The sequence below is a fragment of the Myxocyprinus asiaticus genome, chromosome 13 (assembly GCF_019703515.2).
Source record: "Myxocyprinus asiaticus isolate MX2 ecotype Aquarium Trade chromosome 13, UBuf_Myxa_2, whole genome shotgun sequence".
In the NCBI taxonomy this organism is placed as follows: domain Eukaryota; kingdom Metazoa; phylum Chordata; class Actinopteri; order Cypriniformes; family Catostomidae; genus Myxocyprinus; species Myxocyprinus asiaticus.
This window is the reverse complement of record NC_059356.1, coordinates 45,338,558-45,365,029: the sequence shown is the minus strand read 5'-3', so window position 1 is coordinate 45,365,029 and position 26,472 is coordinate 45,338,558. Positions and strand designations below refer to the sequence as shown.

Genomic DNA, 26,472 nt, shown 5'->3' with positions numbered 1-26,472 from the left:
ACCCAGAACACACCAGCAATGGCATAGCAATGCACTTAAAACCACTCAGAATGGCTTGATGGCATTAATGTCTATTTTGCCATTACTAGTCTTCTACTGAATGTCACTTCAGTGTTTATTACAAAGAGAATGTAGTATTTAATGTTTAGAAAAATGCTAAATAGTATTTGCAATGTTAATGCAGGACATAAAAGACCATTTTGTAGAACAACCCATAAGATCTACTTCCAAAACTCACAAGATAGTGAAAAGGTTTCTACTTTGTACTCAACTATACCTATTTGTATAATGCATAGATGTATTTGGAATTATAAACTTATCCTTATTTTAATTTATAAGTGTACAATATCCTATAGAACAGTTCTTTGTAACTAACTTTCTAACATGAAAAATAAGGAAGGAATAATTTTCAGCATTTATAAGGTGCTGACACTAAAATGCTTTCTTATCTGAGAGAAGAGTGCAAATGCAAAATGAAGTAAGAGATTGCAGTTGAGCGGTTCAACTTAAACACCCTCTTCCTATCGGTAAATATGACTGCCCACATCCCTTTCCCCATTTCCTTTCTAAACTTCCTCCTGTTGAATTAATAAAGATCCAGCAACTTCACCTCTCCAGGAAACCAGCGAACTGACGACAGACAGCAGCGGGAGGTAAACAAAACAAACGAACCGCAAAACGTGAGAACTTAGCATGATAATCTTATGCATTTTATCATAGATCTTAGAAAGATTGGATGAAATAAGCAAACATATTCAATCTAACTACATTATCAAAGGTTTGACCTCATCCAGAAATGAACATTTTTACTTATTTAATCATTCATTCCAAACCAGTATGCATATTTTCTTTTTTCCCTGTGGAAATTTTTAAAGAATATTTACACATGCCTTTTACATACAAAGAAAGTTGTTCATAGTGATCACATGTGTCAAGCTTAAAAAAAGGACAATAAATACCATAAAAACATCATTGTATGGACAACATCCGTGAGAATATTTTTCAAACATTCTCCTTTTGCGTTCCAAGGGGGAAAAAACAACATACCGGTTTTGAATTAAATAAGGTTGAGAAATTATGCCAGAATTTTCATTGTTAGGTGAACAATCCTTTTAACCTTAAAAAAAAAAAAAAATCAAAAAGTTTAGAAGTTATGCCGCCAAAATGGTATTGTTCAATCGCCCCTGCATATTAAGCCATAAAATATATCCTCCGTTTTTCTAAGACCTGTGTATTTATGTTTTATCTAAACAATTTGCATCTAAGTTTCCACTCTGAAGCATAGGTTGGCGGGTAATACCTACAGAGCGAAGAAATAAACCCATGGATCAAGACTCCAAACTATGGGATTTTGTAACAGAGTCTCTCTCTAGAGGGGCGTAATTGGGTTACGGAGCACAACAGCACCATTGTTTTTACATCGGATGAATTGTACCAGCGACATGCCTTTCTCACAACAAACTTTTTTTTTTTTTAAAGGGGAATGCATCTCTTTTGTGTGGCTTTTACTGCTGGTATACCTTTTCCTTACGATGAGCCTATAGAAAGAAAATTTGGGTTTTCATGCTGCCCGCTGTCCTCCCTAAACAAGACAAGTGCCTCCTAACTAGTTGCATGGTTATGGTGTATTTGTATATGTTCATTTTCTCCATGAAATACAATATGCTTGTGTCAACCATGAAACTAAAAAGATGTTAGGTAGTATGATCAACTCTACTCAGAAACCGTTCACTTTCCCTGTACAGTACACAGCAAAACATTTTCCTACAGAGTATTTTTGTCTTACTTTCTGGTAAAATATGTAAACATCCTGTAACTACAAAATATTACTTGAGAAGCAGAACAACATAAGATATTATGTCCTGTTTTCAGAAGAATATTTTAATTAATGAAATGCATTTTCATTAGTGGACAGTACAGGCTACGTCTCATTAGAAGCAAAACTACAAAAGTTACTGAACGTTTTTTGAACCGATTAGGTTTCGTCCTTGGTTGCTGTTGTGCATATGAAATGTTGACACAACAGTAGAGACAAGATTCTGTATATGTGATTTTCGATTAAAATGAGGTTTGTTTTTCATGCATGCTCTTAGCTGCACTTGATCGCTGGCGTGTGGTTTCCAACTGGCGCTGTGGAAGGCCGCCTGTTTTTGGGCTGTGTGCATTTCTCTGCTTTCACATATGGCTCCTATTCCACATGTATTTATCAGAGCTACGTCAGGCGCTCTGCAGCTGGGTGTAGAGCACTGCGGTAAGACAGAGAAAGAAATAAAGCGGGGAATGTAGAGGAATAGATATTGAAAAAAAAAACCGTAGACAAGAACACAGCAAGACTTTTACATTTTCTAAAGAAAACATGAGCATTTCTTGCCCATGCAAAACTCACCGTTTCAATGCTACGGTGTTATGGGTGGTTGCTAGGGCATTCCTGTGTGGTTGCTACAGTGTTCTAGGTGGTTGCTGGGATGTTTCTAAGGTGTTCTGGGTGGTTGTTAGGTTTTCTGAGTTCTTTTATTAATTTGTTGCTATGCAGCTGCTATGGTGTTATGAGTATTTGACAGGCCATTGCTGTCTGGTTGCTTGGGTGTTCTAGGTGGTTGCTAGGAAGTTTCTAATGTGTTCCAGGTGGTTGATTAAGGCATTACTAAGTGGTTGCTTTGGTTTTCTGAGTTGATGTTAGTGCGTTGCTATGTGGGTGCTAATGTGTTATGAGTGTTTGGCAGGGCATTGCTATGCTGTTGCTAGGGTGTTTTAGGTGGCTGCTAGGATGTTTCTAACGTGTTTTACTATGTGGTTGCTAAGGTGTTATGAGTTGTTGTTAGTGTGTTGCAATGTGGTTGCTATGGTGTTATGAGTGTTTGCCATGGCATTGCTATGCTGTTACTAGGGTGTTTTAGGTGGTTGTTAGGATGTTTCTAGGTGGTTGATCCTGATAAGGCTTTCCTTCTGTACGTGGTTGCTAAGGTGTTCTGATTTGTTGTTAGTGTGTTGCTATGTGTTTGCTATGGTATTTTATGTGTTTTCCAGGGAATTGCTATGCAGTTGCTAAGGTGTTCCAAGGTCGATGCTTGGATGTTTCTAAGGTGTTCTGGGTGGTTGATAAGGTTTTCTGAGTTGCTCTTAATGTGTTGCTATGTGGTTGCTATGGTGTTATAAGTGTTTGCCAGGGCATTCCTATGCGGTTGTTAGGGCATACTAGTTGTTTGCTAGGACATTGCTAAGGTGTTCTGGGTGGATGATAAGGCATTACAATGTAGTTGCTAAAGTTTTCTTAGTTGTTGTTAGTGCATTGCTATGCAGTTGCTAGGATGTTCTAGGTGGTTGCTAGTGTGCTGCCAATGTCTTCCAGAGGTTTCTAGGGCATTACTATATGGTTGCTAAGATCGTTAATGTGTAGTGATGTGGTTGCTATGATGTTATAAGTGTTTACCAGGGCATTGCTATGTGGTTTCCACGGAGTCCAGAGTGTTTTTAGGCAATTGCTAAGTTGTTGCTAGGGGTCTTCTGACTGGTTTCTAGTGCATTCTGAGTGGTTTTAAGTGCACTGCTATGCCATTGCTGGTGTGTTCTGGGTGGTTGCTAGGTGGGTGCTTACCGGCCCAAGTAAATTTTAAGTATTATACATGTCCATAGAACAAACGGTATGGGATGAATTAAGCCAAAGTTTAATACTTAGGATAGGGGGTTTGTTTAAATCCAGTTACACAGTCAAAAGAAACTCACCAAGTTTAAAAAACAGATTTTCACAGAGTCCATGTTAAACAAGGATACACTAACCTTGGAAATCTTAAAATGTCTGTTGTTTTGCAGCTCTCACTTTATTTTATATGTTATCTTGGGGTTAATTCAACCGCACACTTGGCCTCAGAAGTTAAGCGAAAGGGTCCAAATGACGTCCTGGCTTCTGCTAGAGTCCCTGAGCTTCAGCCAATGCAGTTCTAACTTTAGTATGGAAATAAAAAAATTGACATATGAAAGCAAACACAACTGAACATAAGGAAGGTGATATGGAACTTTTCTTGGAAGGCCTGTCTTCTCTTTGTTTGTATAAGTAACGCCACATGCTAAATGTCATTCTGCATTATCCTGCTCCATGACTTGTTTTCAGTTTTGTTATATTTTTCTTGAAACCACCCAAAAAGCCTGGCGACAGGAAGGGTTAACCAAGGTGAGGTAGGGTTTAAAGTATAGAATTTTTAATTTAGTTCACTTTTAGCTCTGTTTTATTTTGAATGCTGTTGAATTTCTTGGGCCATTTAGTGTTATCGCTATCCAATGGTAATTTTATATTCAATCAAGGAAGGTTGTAAAGTTTGACATTTTATAACATACTGTATATCTAAAATTAAAATATATTTTTGGTCGTTTTTATGTATTTCAGCTCATATTGGAATCATGATACATAAAAATGTATTTCAGTTTTATCTTCTATTTTTTTGTTTCAGTTAACACAAAATTTGTATGTATTTTTAATTTAAATTTTCGTTAACAATAACAACACTGCAAGCTAATGTTGTGTTTTTCCATCAAAATTTGGAAAAAAAGGGAAAAATGCAACATGACTGGTGACATTTTTGCAAAATGAAATTACGTGGTTCCTCTAACAAAAAATCTAGAGTTGCTGCAAACTTGCCGCAAATTAGCCACTCATAAATTTTCACATGAAAATGAGCTTTGCGGCAAACTCTTTAATGACACCAAAGGTTTGCTGCAGGTTCAACACTACCGGTGAAGAGCAGCAAACTTCTGCCAAACATTTGCAGTTAATAACAAGCTCATTTGCATGTGAAAATCCTGAGTGGTGAATTTGTGGCAAGTTTGCAGCAATTTTGAGGCAACTCTCGAATTTTTGTATGAGTCATTACATGTATCGCCGCAGTTCTGGGGCAAAGTGTCTACTGCGAGTAAAATTTTCTCCCGAGTTTTCTATCGAGTTTTAAATCAACAAAACTGACCTCCCAACCCTAAACCTCAAACCTAAACCTAACCGTTAAGTGTCATAAAACACAAATTTGTGATGAAAAATGCAATTGCTAAAGCAACCACATGAACCACATCATTTTGTGGTGCTTCTATGACACTTCCGTCCCTTGTGTCGACTCGCATGCTCTTCAACATTCGTTACCTCGCTTCTACACCCTTTGCATCGCAAGTGCAACGCTTGATCATTTGAGCTAACGTGCAATTTGATCACACTCGTTTTCCTGTGTTTTTTCACCTAATGCAAAGCTAGTGTCTTAGCCATTCAAATGCACGCAAACTGATTCCGGTAAACATTTCATGTTCCCTGCAGGGCTTAAAATAATAATAATCTGCTAGATAAAAAATTAAACATAAAAAAACTAAAAGTCTAGCTGGACTTGCATGCCAGGTATGAGGGCGCATGGATTTTCGCATTCACATCTTTCTGTAAAACTTGCGACCAGTGATTAACTGTCTGGTAGAGCTGCACAATTTCATAGCGGTGCAGGGCGTCAACTTTCACTGTAGTTATTTTACACTACACAGGGCCTGTCAGAAAACCCTGCAGCTTGTGTCCTGCAAACCACTGTCAGCAGAAGCTCCAGAAATCCTGTCCACGCACACACACACACACACACACACACACACACACACACACACACCCTCCTGTGCTCTGTTTGCTCACAGCTGCCGGGCCTCCTCAGGGTTCATGTCAGGTAAAGATATGCTATATTATGCAACCTGTATAGATTTTCCACTGCTGGATGTTAGCCAACTTCGAGTGACGAGAACTGCCGTGCTTTGTTCCCTGCAGAAGCGATTCCTTGAAGGGCTTGTTGACTAAACAGCACGGAACGCCATGCCATGTGGCCACGAGTTACACTCCACACATGCTTGTTTACGATCTGCTGTTGTTTTTCACTGCTTTTTTGTTTTCATGAAGTTCTGAAAAAATCATAAGCAGAAGTGTTGAGGAGTAAATAACTGAAAGTAGCAACGCTACTGAATTTACATTTTACAGTAGTGTGACATTAGAAATAAGCTCGGCTGAAATAAAATGCAAGGGCATTAAAAAGGGCATGCTAGCCAATCAGCTGTTTTCAAAATAATGCAGCTTTTCCACACTGATTTTCAATCTAACAAAATCAAGCAAAATTTAGTTTGGTTTATGCTTAGGCTAAAAAAAAAAAAAAAAAAAAACCTTGGACAATAGGTAAAAAAATAAAAAATAAATAAATAATAATAAAAAAAATTCCCCAACACTGGTACGCAGATTGTTTGGTTTGCTGTGCAGGGACTTTTTTGACAGAGTCTTAAAAAAATAAATAAAATAAAATAAAAAAATAAAAAAGAAGAAGAAAAAAAAGAAGCAGCTTTCCTCTTCACTTCATCACCCACCAACCCCCGAGACAGGAAAACTCTCTCCCGCTGCACGGTGAACTTGTGAGGTGCTCGGTCTTGGTTTCTCTCACACACCGAATAAATACCTCAGAGTGAAATGCACGCTGTGTCACACTGTGAATAAATATAGGTTCCCTATCTGTCACTCACTCGATGTTGTGTCAATGTAGTGACACTAGGGGTCACTCTTGGGAGCCCCAAACACCTCTGATTTTGAAAATAGGCCAATGGGAATTGGCGAGTGGAATTTGCATGCCACTCCCCATGGACATACGGGTATAAAAGGAGCTGGCTCGCAACAACTCATTCAGATTTTCTCTTCGGAGCCGAGCGTTTGCGTTCAGTGCACTGAATCCAATCTCGTTACTTTCATCTCAAACTGCTGGATCTTAAGGTGCATTTCAGCTGCTTCTCCCCCTCTGCACCCATGGAGTGCAGAGAATGCCCCTGGGCACTTTGGCATAACAAAAGAGTATATTCAAAAAAGAGTATATTTTCTGACTAAAAGAGTGGCACTCATGGAACGTCTTTTTAAAGATGCCTTTCTGTTTGTGTATCATTCCTGGTTGTGGTCGTTATCTCTCTGTTTCTGATGGCCACGATTGCTGTCTTACGTGTCTGGACGCTGCCCACACGGAGACATCGTTCGTGGATGGGTCATGTCCTCATTGCGAGAACATCACTATGGCAACGTTGCGGTCGCGGCTTTCCTTCATAAGAGGGCAAGCCACCCCAGCGGCTCCTCGCCTCGGTCCTTATACCTATGGGTATGAGGCCGCGTCGGTTAGCACTGGGGGCGATTTGGGGATTTCAATGGGAGCACCTCCGCCGGGTAAGCCCCCCACAGTCCTCCCATTCCTCAGCATACTCGCTTGCCCCGATCGGGCTCTCAGATGAGACCACCCGGGAAGACGATGAGCTCTTGATCGCAACATCGGAGAGCAGGTTCATCCAGTCTGACGCGGAGGCTTCGGCTGGGCTTCCTCCTTCGGGTATGGTCACCAAGTCTCAGGCCGACGCGGAGCTGACGGACATGCTTTCGGACATGAGTGGAACCCTCCACCCTCCCCTGAACCCTCGCGGCTCGATGATTGGTTCCTGGGCCCAGAGCGCCACTCATGGCCACACCCCGCCCCGGTTGTCTCTGATGACTAAGGCCTCATGGCATGGTCTCTCGGGCAGGCGATGTCCACCCTGGTGGTCCAGGAGTGCCACATTTGGCTCAACCTGGTCGAGATGAGAGAGGCTGACAAGGTGCGATTCCTTGACTGTTCAGCCACACCGTCGAGGATTTTGCCCAGCAGTTCTCGGCGGTGAAGCAGCAGACATAGACTATTCAGCACATCCTGCCCTGGCATGGCTCAAGACCCTGCACCTCGTCTGCTCGTCGCCAAGGGCGTCCTCCTCCAGCAACAACAATGGCTCCACCGCAGCCCCCCCTGCGGCGACCCAGGGACGAGGAGACCCGCTACGCTGAAGCTAGTGGACAGACCACTCCATCCCCCGGTGGAGGGCTGGGAGGAGAATCTTTTTTGTTTCATTTTATTTTGCCACATGCCCAAGAGGCTGCGGTAGCCAAAAGTTCAACAAAAGAGTGATTTTCTTGTTCCCTGGGTCACATATCCGGCGCGTACGGCCGTCGTCACGACCGCCGTCCACCGTCCCATTTCAGCAGGTTTGGCAATCCAGCAGCAGGCCCCCCGCCCCTGTCCGCCCAGCTGTGGCATGAACATGCCCACACCGGGTTGCTTCCGACGGACTGCGGGGACAATATTCCTCCACCCCCCTCCCCGGCCAATCTTATGGTGGGTATCAGGAGCCAGGTAAGTGCTTCGATGTCCATGGACTCAGCATGGCCACGGGGCTCGAGCCCCCACAACGTGGTGCCTCAGGCTCCGCCCCGCCGTGAGGTCCCACCCGCTAGTACGTCCGACGTGATTGTCCCCTTGGTTTCCCTCACCCGGAGTTTGGACGCATGGCTTGTGCTCTCCAACCCGTCGCAATGGCTGACCCGGACCGTCCGACTCGGCTACGTGATTCAGTTCGCCAGGCGCCCGCCCAGGTTCAATGGCATCTGCTTCACTTCGGTGAAGGGCAAGAATGCCGCTACCTTGTGTGCGGAGATCGCTACCCTTCTACGGAAGGGTGTGATAGAGCCTGTCCCTCCGGCCTAGATGAAGAAGGGGTTTTACAGCCCCTACTTCATCGTACCGAAGAAAGGCGGTGGGTTGCGGCCAATATTGGACCTGCGAGTACTGCACCGTGATTTTCACAGACTCAAGTTCAAGATGCTGATGCAAAAACGCATTATAGCGAGCGTCCGGCATCGAGATTGGTTTGCGCGGTAGACCTGAAGAACGCGTACTCTCGGTTTTACTTCGACACAGACCCTTCCGGTGGTTTGCTTTCGAGGGCCAAGCATACCAGTACAAGGTCCTCCCCTTTGGCCTATCTTTGTCCCCTCGCGTCTTCACGAAGGTCGCAGAGGCAGCCCTTGCCCCGCTAAGGGAAGTGGGCATCCGCATCCTCAACTATCTTGAGGACTGGCTAATCCTAGCTCATTCTCGGGATGTGTTGTGTGCGCACAGGGATCTGGTGCTCACGCACCTCAGCTGGCTGGGGCTTTGGGTCAGCTGGAAAAAGAGCAAGTTCTCCCTGGTTCAGAGCATCTCTTTTCTCAGTTTGGGGTTGGACTCAGCCTCGATGACGGTGTGCCTCATGAACGAGTGCACACAGTTGGTGCTGAACTGTATGAAGATGTTCAGATGGAGGACAGCAGTTCCACTGAAACTTTTTCAGAGGCTCCTGGGGCATATGGCATCCTCAGTGGTGGCCACACCGCTCGGGTTGATGCATATGAGACCGCTTCAGCACTGGCTTCAGACTCGAGTCCTGAGATGGGCATTGTGCCACGGGACACATTGCGTGGTCGTCACGCTGATCTGTCACCGCCTCTTCAGCCCTTGGACCGACCTAGCATTTCTACGGGCAGGGGTTCCCCTAGAGCAGGTCTCCAGGCATGTCATGGTTATGACGAATGCTTCCAAGGTGGGCTCTGGCACCATATGCAATGGGCACACAGTCGCCGGCTCTTGGACTGGCCCGCAGCTGCGTTGGCACATCAACTGCCTCGAGTTGTTGGTAGTACTGCTTGCCCTGCGGAGGCACCGGCCGTTGATCCAGGGCAAGCATGTGTTGGTCCGGACGGACAACACTGCGATGGTAGCGTACATCAACCGCCAAGGCAGCCTACGCTCCCGTTGCATGTCAGCAGTGCCTCAAGTCACTGCAAGCCACTCATATCCCGGGTGACCTCAACACTGCAGCGGACGTGCTGTCACGACGCGTTACGCTCAGGGGAGAGTGGAGACTGCACTCCCAGGTGGTCCAGCTGATTTGGAGTCGATTCGGTCGAGCGCAGGTAGACCTGTTTGCTTCCCGGGAATCCTCCCAATGCCCTGACCGAGGCACCCCTCGGTATTGACGTGCTGGCACACAGCTGGCCCCTGGGACTATGCAAATACGCGTTTCCCCCAGTGAGCCTACTTGCACAGACCCTGTGCAAGGTCAGGGAGGATGGGGAGCAGGTTGTCCGAGTAGCACCCTACTGGCCCACCCAGACGTGGTTCTCAGACCTCACACTCCTCGCGACAGACTGCGGTGGTAGACACGATCACTCAGGCTAGGGCTCCCTCTACGAGGTGCCTGTATGCCTTGAAGTGGCGTCTGTTTGCTAAGTGGTGTTCTTCCCGACGCAAAGTCCCCAGAGATGTGCAGTCGGATCGGTACTTTCCTTCCTGCAGGAGAGGCTGAAGGGGCAGCTGTCCCCCTCCACCTTGAAGGTGTATGTAGCCTCCATTTTGGCACACCACGATGCAGTAGATGGTAAGTATTTGGGGAAGCACGACTTGATCATCAGGTTCCTGTGGGGCGCTAGGAGGTTGAATCCCTCCAGACCGCACCTCATCCCCTCGTGGGACCTCTCTGTAGTCTTTCGGGGTCTACAGGGAGCTCCATTCGAGCCCCTATAGACAGTTGAGCTTAAGGCACTCTCTTTGAAGACTGCCCTCCTGACTTCGCTCACTTCCATCAAGAGGGTAGGGGACCTACAGTTGTTCTCTGTCAGCGAAACGTGCCTGGAGTTCGGTCTGGGCTTCTCTCACTTGATCCTGAGACCCCGACTGGGCTATGTGCCCAAGGTTCCCATGACCCTGTTTAGGGATCAGGTGGTGAACCTGCAAGCACTGCCCTGGGAGGAGGCAGACCCAGCCTTGTTGTTGCTGTGTCTGGTGTATGCTTTACGCATCTATTTGGATCGCACCCAGAGCTTTAGAAGTTCCGAGCAGCTCTTTGTCTGCTTTGGCGGTCAGCGGAAAGGGAGCGCTGTCTCCAAACAGAGGATCGCCCATTGGGTCATTTACGCCATCGTGATGGCATATCACGCTCAGGACGTGCCGCCCCCTGTGGGGCTACGAGCCCACTCTACTAGGAGTGTGGCAGCCTCCTGGGCCCTGACCAATGGTGCCTCTTTGGCAGACATCTGCAGAGCAGCGTGCTGGGCAACACCCAACACCTTTGCGAGGTTCTATAATCTCTGGGTTGAGCCGGTCTCGTCCCGTGTATTGTCAGGTACGAGCAGGTAAGTTCCGGGACAGCTAGCCGGGTGTACCGCTTGCGCATAGCACCTTTCCCCTCCCATGAGGTGAAGACGTGCGCTTTTGACTCCCAGTCATGTTCACAAGTTGTGATCCCTGGATGACATTCCTCCTTAGCCCTGTGGCAGACGAGTTTGTGGAGAAACTGCCAGCCCAGTACATGTGCTAACTAAGCCCTGTACTGGGGTAAGTGCTCCACATGCGCTGGTTCCCCATAGGTGACCCCATGTGATATATCTTCCGCTAAATCGTTTCCCTGTCGGTAAACTGCGTCTTCCTTTGGTAGAGGTTCCTCTGCCCCCAGTCACCGTGTTTGTAGACCTCCTCCCCCATTGGATAGGACATACCATGGGACTTCTCCACGTGACATACTTCCGACAAGACCACGTGACGTATTTTCACTCAAAATACCCCCCCCCCCCCCCCCACCTCCGGGCAGGGTGTTGTCTCTGCGGTGTCTTCCCCTTGCGAGTGATACCCCCCCGATATAGACACTTATGGCCCCCAGCCAGTAAACAAAATTCCACTCTTTTTGGGGAGAAAAAAGAGGAAAAAAGGCCACGGTTGGGCTAGCCTGTCCCTATTTGTTGGGCAAGTCGACTTGTTCCCAAAAGACTGTTCAACGCTCATAAGAGCATTGGGGGAGGTTATGTGACGGCCTGGTGTGCTGGCTACGAGGCACACATCGGTCTGTCCATCTCGCACAGCCAGTCCATGTAACACAGTTCAGCTTATTGTGGCATTTCGTATAGGGACCCCTAGTGTCACTACCTTGTGAGTGACAGATAGGTAACATCCTGGTACTTTCGTAACCTCCGTTCCCTGATGGAGGGAACGAGACGTTGTGTCCCTCTTGCCACAATACTGAACTACCCGCTGAAATGGCCGGGACCTCGTCTCGGCTCCTCAGCACAAAACCTGAATGAGTGGTTGCGAGCCAGCTCCTTTTATACCCGTATGTCCGGGGGGAGTGGCATGCAGTTCCACTCGCCAATTCCCATTGGCCTTTTTCCAAAATCAGAGGTGTTTGGGACACCCAAGAGTGACCCCTAGTGTCACTACATCGACACAATGTCTCATTCCCTCCATCAGGGAATGGAGGATACGAAAGTAACCAGGACATTTTAGTTAATTTCAGTTCAATAAGCCTATCTGTTATGAGAATTTATGGTTGTTCTTCAGACTGCAAACATTACAGATCCATTGAAAGGCGGTGGCAAAAACTCTTTGAGACTGATATGATATCTTCAAGTACTAATACACAGATAATAATAATAAAAAAGGACAACAGGAACATTTTTATCTTTAAAGGATAAAACTCTTTCATACTCTTTCATAATTAGGAAACTTTACAGATTTCTCAGAATGATTTCAGATGGAGCCACATTAAGAGCCCCATATCTCTGGAATTTAACTATATAGGGCCTTAAAAATTAAGATACAAAAATTTAAGTCTGTTCAAAACCAGAATCTAAAAATATATTTGCAATATTTCTGGAGTTATTGACACCCCAACTTTGGAAAAACAACACACACAAAAAAAAGTGTCTTTTTTCCCATTTTTGGACTCACAAAATCAGTTCACAATGGGTGAACTGATTTTGAGCCAAGGATCTCTGGTTAAAGGGATAGTTCCCCCCAAAATGAAAATTCCCTCATCATTTACTCATCCTCATGCCATCCCAGATGCGTATGACTTTCTTTCCTCTGAAGAACACAAACTAAGATTTTTAGAAGAACATTTCAGCTCTGTACATGCAAATGAATGGGTGCCAAAATTTTGAAGCTCCAAAATCCAAATAAAAGCAGCATAAAAGTAATCCATATGACTCCAGTGGTTCAATCCATGTGTTCAGATACGATATGATAGGTGTGGGTGAGAAACAGAACAATATTTAAGTAATTTTTTTTATCATAAATCCTCCTCCCTGCCCAGAAGGGGGCGATATGCATTAAGACTGTAAATCACCAAAAACAGAAGAATGAGAAAGTGAAAGCGAAGGAAAAAGGACTTAAATATTGAAAAATAAAAAAATTCTAATCTACACCTTTCACAACACTTCAGAAGGAATGGATTTATCCACCAGAGTCATCTGGAGTACTTTTATGTTGCCCTTATGTGAATTTTGGAGCTTCAAAATTTTGGCACCCATGCACTTGCATTGTATTGACATACAGAGCTGAAATATTCTTCAAAAAATCTTTGTTTGTCAAGGAATGACCTGGTTGAATTATGCTGGTTTGGTGCTGGTCTAGACATGCTGTTAACTGCCAAAACTGTGCTGTACTCAACCAGGACGGTCATTCTGATGAAGCTGGTTGGCTAAGGTGGTCTTGCTAGTTAAGAAGCCTGGTAAGCATACCAGCAAACCCCGGTGACCAGCAATACTGGTCCTTCCAACAGGGTTAAGCAAAAGTCTCCATTTTGCTACAGGCACAGAAAATCAGTTTGCAAGTAACTGGAATTCTCCTATAAAACAAAATCAGCTCTGTTCAATCATACTCTCTAACTATCTAAATAATAAAAATTCAGTCTCATGTATGAATGCTGTTGCTGATAATCTCAACTGCACATCTGCAACTGTGGGCATGTTCAGGTTCGGGGTAAACGTGCTAATGCGATGCACATTGACTGTCGGAGTTAGTGGACGCTGTCCGTTTCCTCTCATGCGCTCTGCCGGTGCTGGCCGTGATATCTGCAGTTGCCGCAGGATTGGCACGCATGAGTAAAGAATGCACACCTGCGTCTCATGTGCTTAAGTGTGTGCAGGTGCGAGAGTGTGTACATGTGTGTGTGCGTCCACATGCATTATGCATGGGTGTTTTAAATGAGTGTTTTAATTGACAAAGGGATGAAAAAATGAAGAGAAAGCAGGAAATGATGAGAGAGAGAATAGAAGTTTACATTTATTCATTTGGCAGACACTTTTATCCAAAACGAGAAAATCAGTACATGTGTTCCTTGGGAATCAAACCCATGGCCTTGGTGTTAGTGCAATGCTCTATCAGTTGAGCTAAAGTAACTGAAATTGAATTCTATGATTTCGTTCGGGTGGTAAAACAGTATATACCATGCAATGCTAGAAATGTGAAAATGGGTTGAGATTTCATACTGTTTTTGCCATTTTACCTCCTTAATCTGACATATTTTTGAGTGAAACAGGTTTATTCCAATAATTTTTCCATAGAGATTTAATAAAATCCATCATAAACTCATTCTAAGTCATGAACCAAACCAACCAGCTCTGAGGTGAACCACAACATTACAAAGTTTTAATTTTGTAGCAAAAAAGTATTTGAAAATCGAACAAAAAGACGAAGGTACAAGACTGTGTACTGAATACCTTCAATGAGGGAATGAACAACAACCCCATGAAGCATTGTAAATCTAAAGTTGTTGATTATAAGGGTAGAAACAATATATTTCAATTTTATATACAAGTATTTTGAGAGTTTAGGGAGACTGACTCGATAGCGTCATTCAAAGTGCTTCATGGGAGTGGGTGCTCACTGTAGTGACTGTTTGCCGTGGGTTGTTTGCCCCGATTCTCTGATTCCTTCAGGATTCACAGGTAGTGTAATTTTCCACCAGGAATTCCACTATTAAACACGTATTTTTAAAAGTGAAGTTGAAATAACACGGGCTGTTGGCTTTACCAGAATCATATACAACCTCATAGCTCATTGTAGGTCTTAAGAAGTTTGTAAGATATCATTAAAAATCAATTCCCCTATGGAAAAATGTAATATGGTTTTACTTCTGGAACCAGACTGTTGCACTCTATTGGATACACGTGGCATACAAGTAAAACTCCTATGGATCCAATGGAGCGTGAAGCCAGAGCGGGAAAATTTTGCGTAGCAACACCGCGCACCCAACCCATGCCAACGCTGGCATAGCTATCCACCGCAAACATGCCCACCCATAAATATAGCAAACACTCACTGAGGAGTACTAAACACTGTCCTACAAAGAATAAGAGAGAGTTTATGGATGCATTCATTGACTATTGCGTACATCTTCCACGTACAGTGTACGACTGTGTACATCTGATTTCCTATACCATCGTCCATTTGTCCTTTTTTATGCCAACCCTAATATTTCACCCAAAAATGTAAGGAATTCAGTTCAATACAAGTTTGCTCAATCAACAGTATTTGTGGCATAATATTGATTACCACAAAAATTTATTTCGACTCGGTTACAGTGAGGCACATATAATGGAAGTGAATGGGGGCCAATCCGTAAACGTTAAAATATTCACCATTCCAAAAGTATAGCCACAAGACGTAAACAATGTGCATGTTAACATGATTTTAGTGAGAGAAAATCACTTACTAACCTTTTCTGTGTAAAGTTATATCCAATTTTACAACTTCGTTGCCATGACGACATAACGCCGTAAACCCTAAAACCCTAAAATGACTGTAAAAATGTCCATTTAAACGACTTTACAGCTCAAATAATGCACAAGTTCTAACAGAAGAATGAATGTATATGCTTTTATAAAATAATAATCTTGGACCCTCGATGCCACACTGGAACCTCGATTTTTGCTTTTTTAAAAAAGGAGGGATGAGTCGAAATGATCTTTTGTGTCAGTCAACATTTCACCACAAATGCTGTCGATTGAGCTTAATTTGTATTGCACCTGGAACATTCCTTTAAAATTTGGTCATTATGTATAATTTTTTATACTATTATTGACAACATTTATGATTTTTTGTCATTTTGGACCTTGCCCAAGTACTCATTCACTTTCATTATATAGAAAAAAAGTGGCCAGCTGGGTATTCTTCAAAAATTATTTTTTATGTTCCTCATAAAAAACAACATTACAACAATTTGGGTGACTAAATAATGAATGAAATGTTATTTTTTTGGGTGAACTATTCCTTTAAAGATTAAAAGCATTTTTCATCAGCTCAAATCATCCTCTAGCCGACCGTTCAAAACATGCGTTTTGCGGCTTATATATATATATATATATATGCAAGCTAAATTATGTAATTTGCGTTTGTGTTCAAGTGTGTGTTCCATTACCATGGCAACGGCGCAACATATCAGCAAGCACAGAGGCTCAGCGGCGCTACGGGCACTACCAGAGTTCTGCCAAGGCCTAATCCATGCCAGTAGTGACATGAGCGAAAGGGGAAGGGAGGACACAAACACACACACATACACACTGGATATCCTCCTATTCTTTTGGCTGGAGACTCCCATGGCAAAGACAGTCGGAATCCATTCTCCACGGATACATGGACAGCTGTGCAGATGGTGATGCGAGCCGATTGGTTTGGGCCTTTCTGCATGAAGCTTAAGATAAAAACTACAAGGCACTTTATTCTCAGCAGTATTCTTCCATGCCAGCTTGCATATGATTCAGCCTGGCTTTGTCTTTCCCACCACCTAATACACTGGACAGCAGAATAAAACAGCTCTTTGTGGCATTTATTACCGCTATAAAAAACTGAACATTTCCTCCTGTATTTGAACTTCTATAAACCCTGAGATATTCGTTTGAAAGGCGACGAGTAGTTCTTTAGTGTAAAAAACATTTATAGGTGAAGGGTGTAAATTGTATGAAACTAATGTCACCAAACAAAAGTGCACAAAAACAACAAACCTATGATTGGCTAACTTATACTGTAGTTGTCTCAGTACATTAAGCTGAGATTGGAGAACATTTTTTTCCTTAAAAGGCTGAAAGCACATTTCTACAAATAAATGCAAGACCCGGTGATTGCTGATAAGTGGCAGTAACTTTCAAGAGTTCATGTCATGACAAATTATCAATCACACGATTGTGTATGTGATGACCAATGACATCAAACCTGGGAAATAATTTCCATTGATATTGTAATCGCAATTACTAATGTCAGACCAGTTAATAGAAGCTACATTAAATACTTGTTTGTTAAACAAGCTGAGAAAGGTTGTGCTGAATGACTTATTGCTATTTTATACATCAGCAAATCAACTTCACATTTTAAAACTTTGTTTTAAAACTTGCGCATTAGGGTTGTCATTACTGATAGGACTATAGACAAAGTTAAGCTTTCTAATTCACTGCCATTTCATTGCTTAACGGACTTGTCTGGGATCCAGCCTGATCTCATGAAAATTAACCCTTGTGTTGTGTTCATTTTGTGCTAACACATTTTGTGTTCCCGGTCAAAAATGGCCAGCCCACTAAGATTGTTATAAATCTCTCATATTTTATATATTATCACAAGATAATGTTTTAGATCTTTTTATCAACTTGTTTTTAAGTAATTATGAAAGGTTTCTGTAATAATGAAAATTTTTGGGTTTTTTTACATATAAAAAAAAAAATTAAAAAAAAACATTATTGATAGAAGGATTAATTGAACTGAGCTTATACCGGGCCAGTGAGGAAACACTCCCGGCTGGGAGTAATAAGTACATAATTAATTAATAACCACTTGACAAAACAGGTGTCATTTTAAAGCTTAGAATCTGGACTTTACAATGCATGCAGCTGATCCTACCAATTCTTAAATAATGCTTTTTAATTTGCTGACAAATCAGAACTGTTTCGTTCTCATCATTTGCAAATTTGTTATAACAACGACTATATTCAGAGTTGGTAAAACTATAAAAAAGATGAGATAGCCATGTGTTATATATCGTTGGAAAGGTCTCAGTTAGTAGAAATCAATTTTGTTTCACACAGAGGCCAAACTACAGTGAGTATTAGTCTATGAAATTCCCACTGACACACATAAATACAATAAACAGGGGTGGCTTTTTGTCACGTTTTTTCTTATTACTTCCTGAAACATACATATAACAGAGACAATGACATATTGTAACTTACAGCAGACTATCCTGATTTAAACACGCCCAAACACAACATAATGTGATCTTGAAATATTCCTTAAAGAGTGTACATGGTAAGACGATGCACAAGAGGGCGTTCAACACTTTTTTCTTAACGTGTGTGTGTATTTGTGTGTGTGTGTGTGTGTGTGTGTGTGTTTTTTGTGTTTGAGCACAAGTCCACATTTGTGTTCATCTAAAGGATTGGGATGCTCCTGAACACTTAATATTTCTGTATTTTGTAGTCTAATTCATTCATTTCCAATAGCTGGTCATTTTTGACCGGGAACACAACAAGTGTAACAAAGTGAAATAAAGCCAAAAACATTTAAAGGAAATGTTCACATTTTTGTGTGTGTGTGTATATGTGTGTGTGTGTGTGTGTGTGTGTGTGTGTGTGTGTGTGTGTGTGTGTGTTTTCAGAGACCATATGTGAACTAAGTCAAGAAATTTAAAAAAAAAGTACGGAAAAAAAAAAAAAAGTAAAAATGACCGGAACACAACATAAGGGTTAAGTGGTTCATTACAGGTTTTGCTGCAGTTCCTAGGAGAAATGTCCTCTGAGTTGTTCTAAAAGCAAGTTTAATGTTCTCCCTAAAAGATTAAGTTTTATGGTTAATGCTATATGGAGTTTTAAATTGATAAAACCTTCCCCCTAACCCTTTAACCAAACCTAACCGACAGTGTCCTAAAAAGCAAATATGAGATGATCTTTTTTTCTATATTGAAATGAACAAAACCGACGTCCCTACCCAAACTGCTACATTTAAACCTCACCGATAGTGTCATTAAAGTAAATGTGAGATGAAAAACACAATATTTGAAGCACCAACATCATTTCGTTGTGCTTCTAAGACACTTTTGGCTCACGTGTCAGATGCAGACAGGAGTAGACTTTAAATGGAATGCTATAATCATCAGTTTTCACGATTAGTTGCGGCATTTGTAATCTCGAACACTTTTCCGATTAATTCCGATAAATTAATGCAAACATGAATGAGATTTGAGATCTCCGGCAGAGAGGAAGACTTTGCATTCAAAATTCCATATGTTCCCAACATAAATCTGTGGTGTGGCTTCAGAATACTTCAAATTTAGTGTACTAGTCATATGGGCAACTTTTATTTTGACTTTTTGTTCTTTTTCAGAGCTTGACATTCTATTCTGCTAAATTTCTGCATTTGTGTACAGTACAATGGAAGAAAGACATTCGGGAGGAATTCACTTAACAGTTGCGCCACTTTTGCACGTGGTATTTCAGCACAAAAACCTGCATCTTATTCACTAACCACCCGCAATCTATAGTTTAAGCAGACGCAAATCAGTGCTGAAACTGCGCTACGTCTTAAGTATTTAAATTCAGTCATTGTTATTCATTTCCACGCCAACACGCCTCCTTTTTTGTAAATTAGGCTTATTATAGATTGCGCTTCATTCACGAAAATTGCCTGGTGCAATTTGCATCGCACTATTACCACTAAATGAAAACAAGCTATAAAATGAATTTTATTTAAAAGAGATGCTTGTTTACATTTTCTATCGACTATATCAGCAATAATTCATCGAATAATGATCAAATGATAGAGAAGAGCGTTATAACCTGGCATATACCCAGATATGGGGTGTAGTCAAGCGCGCTTTCGGCATGTTAAAGAGATCATGCCATGATGTCAGTGATGATGTTCATTCCTTCCAAAGTGTGTCAGATTGTAGTCTGCTGCATCCTCTGTAGTATAGCGCTTAGTATCGGCCTGCAAGTTTGGAATTGTGCATGCAAACTGCGTTTAGCAGTGATGTTGTGGTTGTGTTTGCGCCGCTGCCTGATCTGAATAAATCTTTTTTGGGATACAGCAAAAAACAGCCTGTTTGATTGTAAGGGTCAGAGAGAGGGTAGAAAATGGTCATGAAAAATCTACATACGACTCAACTAACATAATGAACCTCAGGGATATATAATTTTATGAAAAACAATTTATGATCCCTCTAACATTGTCTCTAAACACCGCTACGGAATGTCTTTATTCGTGGCCTTTTATTATTGATGACCTCAAAGAGGGTGAACGAGGGCTTTGACAGTCAGCTAGGGAACACGGCTGTTGCCCCGTGAGAATGAATAAGTAAAAGGAACAGAGTGTCTCTGTGCCCGTCTGGCATTGTAACCATCCCGCACTCCCTTTCTGTGCCATGAAACCAGCGTGACTCAACGCCACTGGACACCGTTTGGGCAAACGCGAGACTCTGGTTTCACCAGCAGACTGATTATCACATGAGCGCACAATACCAACACGGCCCACTGATGTGAAACGAAAGATCGACTAGTTGTCTTCTACAAAAGTTCCTGCCATATTCTGCCTGAGAATTGCAATGTAGATCCAAATCTTTGATCATCGAACTGCAACATTTGACAAGTGTTTTATTCATCAATCACTCAACAATGCAATAATCACTATAAAAACATTAGTAATAATAATTGTCCTGCCGTGAGACATGCTATCCTTCGTTATCTAAAATAATAACAATTTAAAAAATGTCAATTCTTCTACAATTACAGTGTAATGCACTGTTACAAAATGCAGTTTTTTATGACTCATATTAATTGAGACTATATGGAATATTTGTCATTTAAAAAAATGCATTTGTCACAATGCAGGGACATTTAAAATTGACAAGTGAATGAAAAAATGTTGATTAAATATGGTGAAAAATCTGTATTGCATGCAGGAGTGCTTTTCTTTTTTTTTTTTTTTTTTGAAGGTGGCAGTCCTGGATCACTGGGCAAAAAACAGAAGAAGAAGACATAACTAAAGAAAAAACACTTTTTAACAACTTAATTCTTTATATAGAATAGTTCCAGTCTATTGGTAAATAAACAAAATTGCAGTTGAATTTGACATTAGACATTTTACAAATGAAGCTTCTGTTACCAGAAAAAATTCAAGCCCATTTTTACTATAAAATCTCATCTCTGCACAGTAGGTGGCGATATGCACAAAAAATGTGAATCACCAAACACACAAGAAGAAGAATGTGAAAGTGAAAATGGAGATTGATAGTAAAAAAAGGACATAATATTCATCTGTTTCTCACCCACACCTATCATATTGCTTCTGAAGATATGGATTAAACCACTGGAGTCTTATGGATTACTTTTATGCTGCCTTTATGTCCTTTTTGGAGCTTGAAAGTTTTGGTCACCATTCACTTGCATTGTATGGACCGACAGAGCTGAAATATTCTTGTAAAAATCTTAATTTGTGTTCTGCTGAAGAAAGAAAGTCATACACATCTGGGATGGCATGAGGGTGAGTAAATGATGAGAGAAATTTCCTTTTTGGGTGAACTATTCCTTTAAGCCCTCAAGCAGGTGTTCCAACTCATTTTCCGGGCCTTGGGAGCGAAGCTATACTACAGCTTCACTACAGTCCAGAGTGACTCTAGAGTGTCTAAGTCATTTTTGAGAGAAAGTTAAGCCTTTTGTGGCCGGATGGCTTCAACAATCATAGTTTTTCTTCGGCCAATTCTGCACAGATCCTCTACGTTAAAAACATTTATTAAACATCAAACCTGAAGAGAGAAACAAAACTTTTCTCCTCTGCTCATTAAAATGTAGATCCAACTGCTAGAAGGTGTGTATGCTCTTAAAACTGGCTGCAAATCGTACTTGCACAGAACTCACTGAAGTCTTAGCGTCTGGGGTTAATTAAAGCTGAAATAGTAAAATAGTATTTGGCCAGGCCAATTAATTGATATTTGGCTTTGTTAAGATTATGAGCAGCGGCCAATTGCTGTGCCTGATTTGTCGAGTAACAGAAGTGGTCATTCTAGAGTGTTAGTTCTAAAATCTACGCACAAATTTGACAATGAATAATGCAAAAATTCTGTTTTATTTTAAAAAAATATATATTTTAAGTAATTATTGTGTAAAGTGTATATATATATATATATATATATATATATATATATATATATATATATATATATATTAAAAATGTTTGCTTCTGTTCAGCAGGGATGCATTAAATTGATCAAGGATTACAGTAAAGACATTCATAATGTTACAAATGACTATTTCTATTTAAACAAATGTTGTATTCTTCAAACTATGTGTTCATCCAAGAATCATACTTGCAGCCATTGTAATACCAGAATTTGACTTGCAAGTGTTAAGTGAAATGCAAGTGTACTCAATACCTCAGCAGATAAAAAAGACACTGTATTGCGATGTCCATTCTTCATTAAACAGCACAACCTTGTGTTTTTTTGTTTTTGTTTTGTTTTGTTTTTTTTGCATACCAAATTAGCACATAAGAATGATTTCTTAAAGATGAGGTGCCACTGTGTATTCTTAGTGTACTGGAGTAATGACTGCTGAAAACAGGGCTTTGCCATCCTGAGTAAAAATTGAATTTTAAAATAAATGAAAATATAAAACTCTTATTTCAAACTGTAATAATAATTTGCAAGATTACTAATGTTCTTGGCAGTATTTCTGATCAATTTATTCCATCCTTGGTCAACAGAAGTGTCAGTTTTCTTTCAAAAACGTCATTGGCCACCCTGCTCTCTAGATATTAGTATTAGCGCAGCATTGAAAAAAAGCACTCGGCCGACCACTATTGTAAAATACATTCATCCCCCATTGTGGTGTGGTAGACCAGACACTGTTCATGCCGTATTGGTTACTTAAACCAACTCCTTTGAAGTGGTCTGTTAACATTTGCTTTTAAATTGAAGGCACATCTGCAAACTTATCCATGAAACAGTGATAATATTTCTAACACAGCTGCATAAAATTCCAGTTCAGTATGGGGACATGATTTTTACTTCAAATCACTCTCGTCACTTTAGCCTCACCTAAATTATATGCATGACATAATATCTAAGCTATAGGTCTACTCTTGACTGAGGTTGCATGTTCAGAAATGTAAATATCCATGAGTGTTAATTACTGAGTGTGATCTGTATACACCAAGGCTTAAAAAAGCAGGTGTGACTCACTCATACATAAATCTCTCTCTTTTATTATACAAAACACAAGTACATAACTAGATATCATTTTTGATGTCGACACTCATTTTCAGCACAAAGCAAATTCATGTGATTCAAAATGATTTGTAGCATTTCTTTACTAAATAAGAGGACATAACACAGAAGGTGACATTATGATCATTACAATTAAACAGTAAAAAGCCTCAACAACCAAAGATATTTTTTTATCCGTACCATTAATGTCTTTAATGTATATTTTAACTTGTCAGACTGCCAAAACAATTTACGTTGAAAATGTCTTTTCTTAGCTATCAAATACATTTTCCCTTCTGCGTTTTTTATTTTTATTTTTATGTGCCATTTGTTTACTTCAATTACATTGCATGAAAAGTTTTCTTTTTTTTTTTTTTCAGTAACTCAATTAACATTTTATTTACATTTAAAACCATTAATGGTCTTCCAGACCTGCTGTCATTATTAATAGGCATCAAACAAGCCAAAATGTAAATGTATTCATGAAACGCATAGCTCCAAAATTCAAGCGCAAAGACCGGAGACACACAGACTCGTTCCCCTTTCAAGAGTAAGAACGTCCCAATTGAAAAATTCCAGTAAATATATATATTTTTTTAAACTGATCAAATTAAAAATATATGTTAATAAATGACAATAGTTAGGCTATATATTTTCATGTTCTGTTTTTTTTATCTGTTTTTAATGCATGAAAAAAAAATAAACGATAGATAGATAGATAGATAGATAGATAGATAGATAGATAGATAGATAGATAGATAGATAGATAGATCTCTGAATTTTTTAATCTAGGCAATACAAACTTGAATCCATTCTGTAATATAATAATATAATATATTTGTTTTTCCAGTTGCGACTGACCCACTTGCGTTGTTTCCTCTGGAGCAGGCACAGGTATGATTCAGTGTAATACAAACAAGAAAATATGTAGATTTCAGACCCAAGAAATAAGTCTGCTTACTAAGAAACCACCTACACTACGATATGGCAATTTACAGTAACGTGCACATGTCATGACTTACAGTAAACGTATGGATATATTTGAAAAAATAAAATACAAATCTGATACATGCTATAAACAACCTCTTTGACGTTCTTTTCAGACTCAATATGTCCATTAAGTAACGAAATAATTCCATGTTGAATTTGCACCCTTTAATCAATTAAGCAATGCGAGTGTGAGCACAGTAACTATTGTATTTTAAATGGGAAACAGAGTGCAGCTTGCTTGCCCAAACAAAAACACACACTCCCTGGTTCTGCAAGCATGCGGTGGGGGCATGTTAGTAAAAATAAATAAATAAAACATTTAATAGAACCACTGTAAAAAACCAGGAATGAATTAAACGTTGCACATGCAGTGCAAGCCAACTGTCTGCCAAGAGAGAAACATAAACAACTTCACCATCTGACAGTGAGACTGCACTAACTGCTGCAGTAAAACTTTGAGAAAGAATCGGGAATAATGGGCAGCTATTCTTGCAAGTATAAGTTGGGTTGGATAAATGCAAGTACAGATGCGAGACAAAAAAAAAATCTCTAGAAATGAGATAAATAATGTGTGTTAGTGAGTTTAGAAACAGACGTAATAAATTAGAATTTGTCTTTGTTTATAACCTGATTTAAATGCCACAAGCAAACACCTGTTTGGATAGTGGTTTTCCAACCATTATTCTTTATTCATTCTGCGTATGTGTAAACCTCTGCCTTTGAGCTCTCATACCACAAAGTGCACTTAAAATACATGTCTTGAAATGTTTATTTACATAAAACAAACAAAGTGCATATCATTTTGTGAGCATTTTTTTTTTTTTTTTTTTTACAGAATAACTAACTATAAACATTTATCAAAAGTGCTACATTGTTGCAATACTAAAACAGAAGATTCCACTTAAAGAGAAGGCAAAAATATTCTCAATAGCCGTGCCAATACACTGTCATTTCAATGCAAAACATAAAGTATAATACCATTGGATTACAGTTCAAACAAAGCACCAAAAAAATCCTTCAGATGCAACTGAATGCAAACTACCTTGAATGTAAATGTATCAAAAAGTGCAATTAAAGATCAAATAATCAGATCATTTCGCATAAATCTAAAATGTCTTAAAAGACATCTTATAGCAAAACTAGTATCAGAAAAAGATGACTTTGGATCAGTCGAGCACAAGAACATGGTGTGGGAAAAAAGACTCTTGCGCATAAAATACTGCAAAAACACTATATGAACACGACAATTAATAAAATATTTACGCAATACAATTTTTACATTTAAATAAGAACAGCCCAAAAACAAAACATTGCTGCAATATGAACTAAATTAAACCGGGGCCAAGGCTTATAGAATGCTTGTGTAGCGGTGCAAGCACACAAAAATTAATAACAGCAAAGAATATGCTATGAAAGGCATTTGAACATGGTCTTTCAGGAAGAAAAACAAAACTGTCTTTTGGCATCAGTTTGCAATTCTCATAAGTTTGGGAACATCTCAAGGAACAGAACTTGCAAAAACAATATAGATTCAATATAGCTCCATTAGATGGTTTCAGATTCATCCAGTGTACATCAGAAATGAATAAAGTTCTGATCTAAAGTCAGTATTCTCGCCTCTCTTAAATGTCACCAACCATATCCAGGTATGAATAATAAAACAATCATAGCAAATCTTAAAATGCAAATGCATCACAGCAGATTTAAAATGAAAATAGGCACAAAAAAAATAAAAATAAATAAAATAAAAAAAATAAAAAAATACAAATATGACTTAAAAGAACTATGGACATCAAATTAAACTATAGCTGAGACGTAGCATGCATGTAGCCCTACAAGCACACAAAAATTAATGACTGCAAAGAATATGCTATTAAAAGTATCTAAATATGACCTTACAGAAATAAGCATGTGGTTCAGCATTACTTTGCAATTCTCATAAATTTGGAAACAACTCAAGAAACTATAACTTATTTAAACAGCAGATGCAGATGCTAAAGTCAATGTTTCCACCAGATGCATAGAGATCTAGTTACAAATTCTAAAACCATATATGACCTATATAACAATAATAGCAAATCTCCCATATGAGATGCATAACAGCAGATTTCAAATGTCACATGGGCATTCATGGATTCTGATAAGAAAATATGGCAATGCTGGCGACCTTTGGCCTCTCCAAATCTTTAATCTCTCGGGTATTACAGGGCAAACATGATCTGTGCTTGCTAAGCGATCACGTTATTAAAACTCGTACAGAAACAACGTCAAACGCAGGACTTTCCAAGCCCGTACGCATCTTACAATCTCCACAAGTCAAAGATTTGGAGAGGGGAACAGAGCGAGAAAAACTTGCAGTCCAAAGTCTATGTATCCATGCACTGCTCCTCCTCTGCCCTGCTTTTATATCAAATAGATTTGCAGCGTAGCGCCATTTTCTGCTCAAACCATGCGCAAAGCAACGCGTAAAAGAAAGTTGGAGACGTGCCATCAAACAGAAAAGTGCAGAAGACAGCTCGCGCACAAACGCAACAGTCGCAAAGAAGAAAGGATCGCCGAACAGAAACTGAAACGACTCAATCCTGCAGAAGAATAAGG

The 26,472-nt window shown here is 40.4% G+C and overlaps 1 protein-coding gene across 13 annotated transcripts in view; it reads right to left on the bottom strand.

Moving 5' to 3' along the window:
* Window positions 1-26,472, bottom strand: part of LOC127450234 (nuclear factor 1 X-type-like) — a 230,954-nt gene that overhangs the window by 162,275 nt on the left and 42,207 nt on the right. The gene's annotated exons all lie outside the window — the stretch shown is intronic.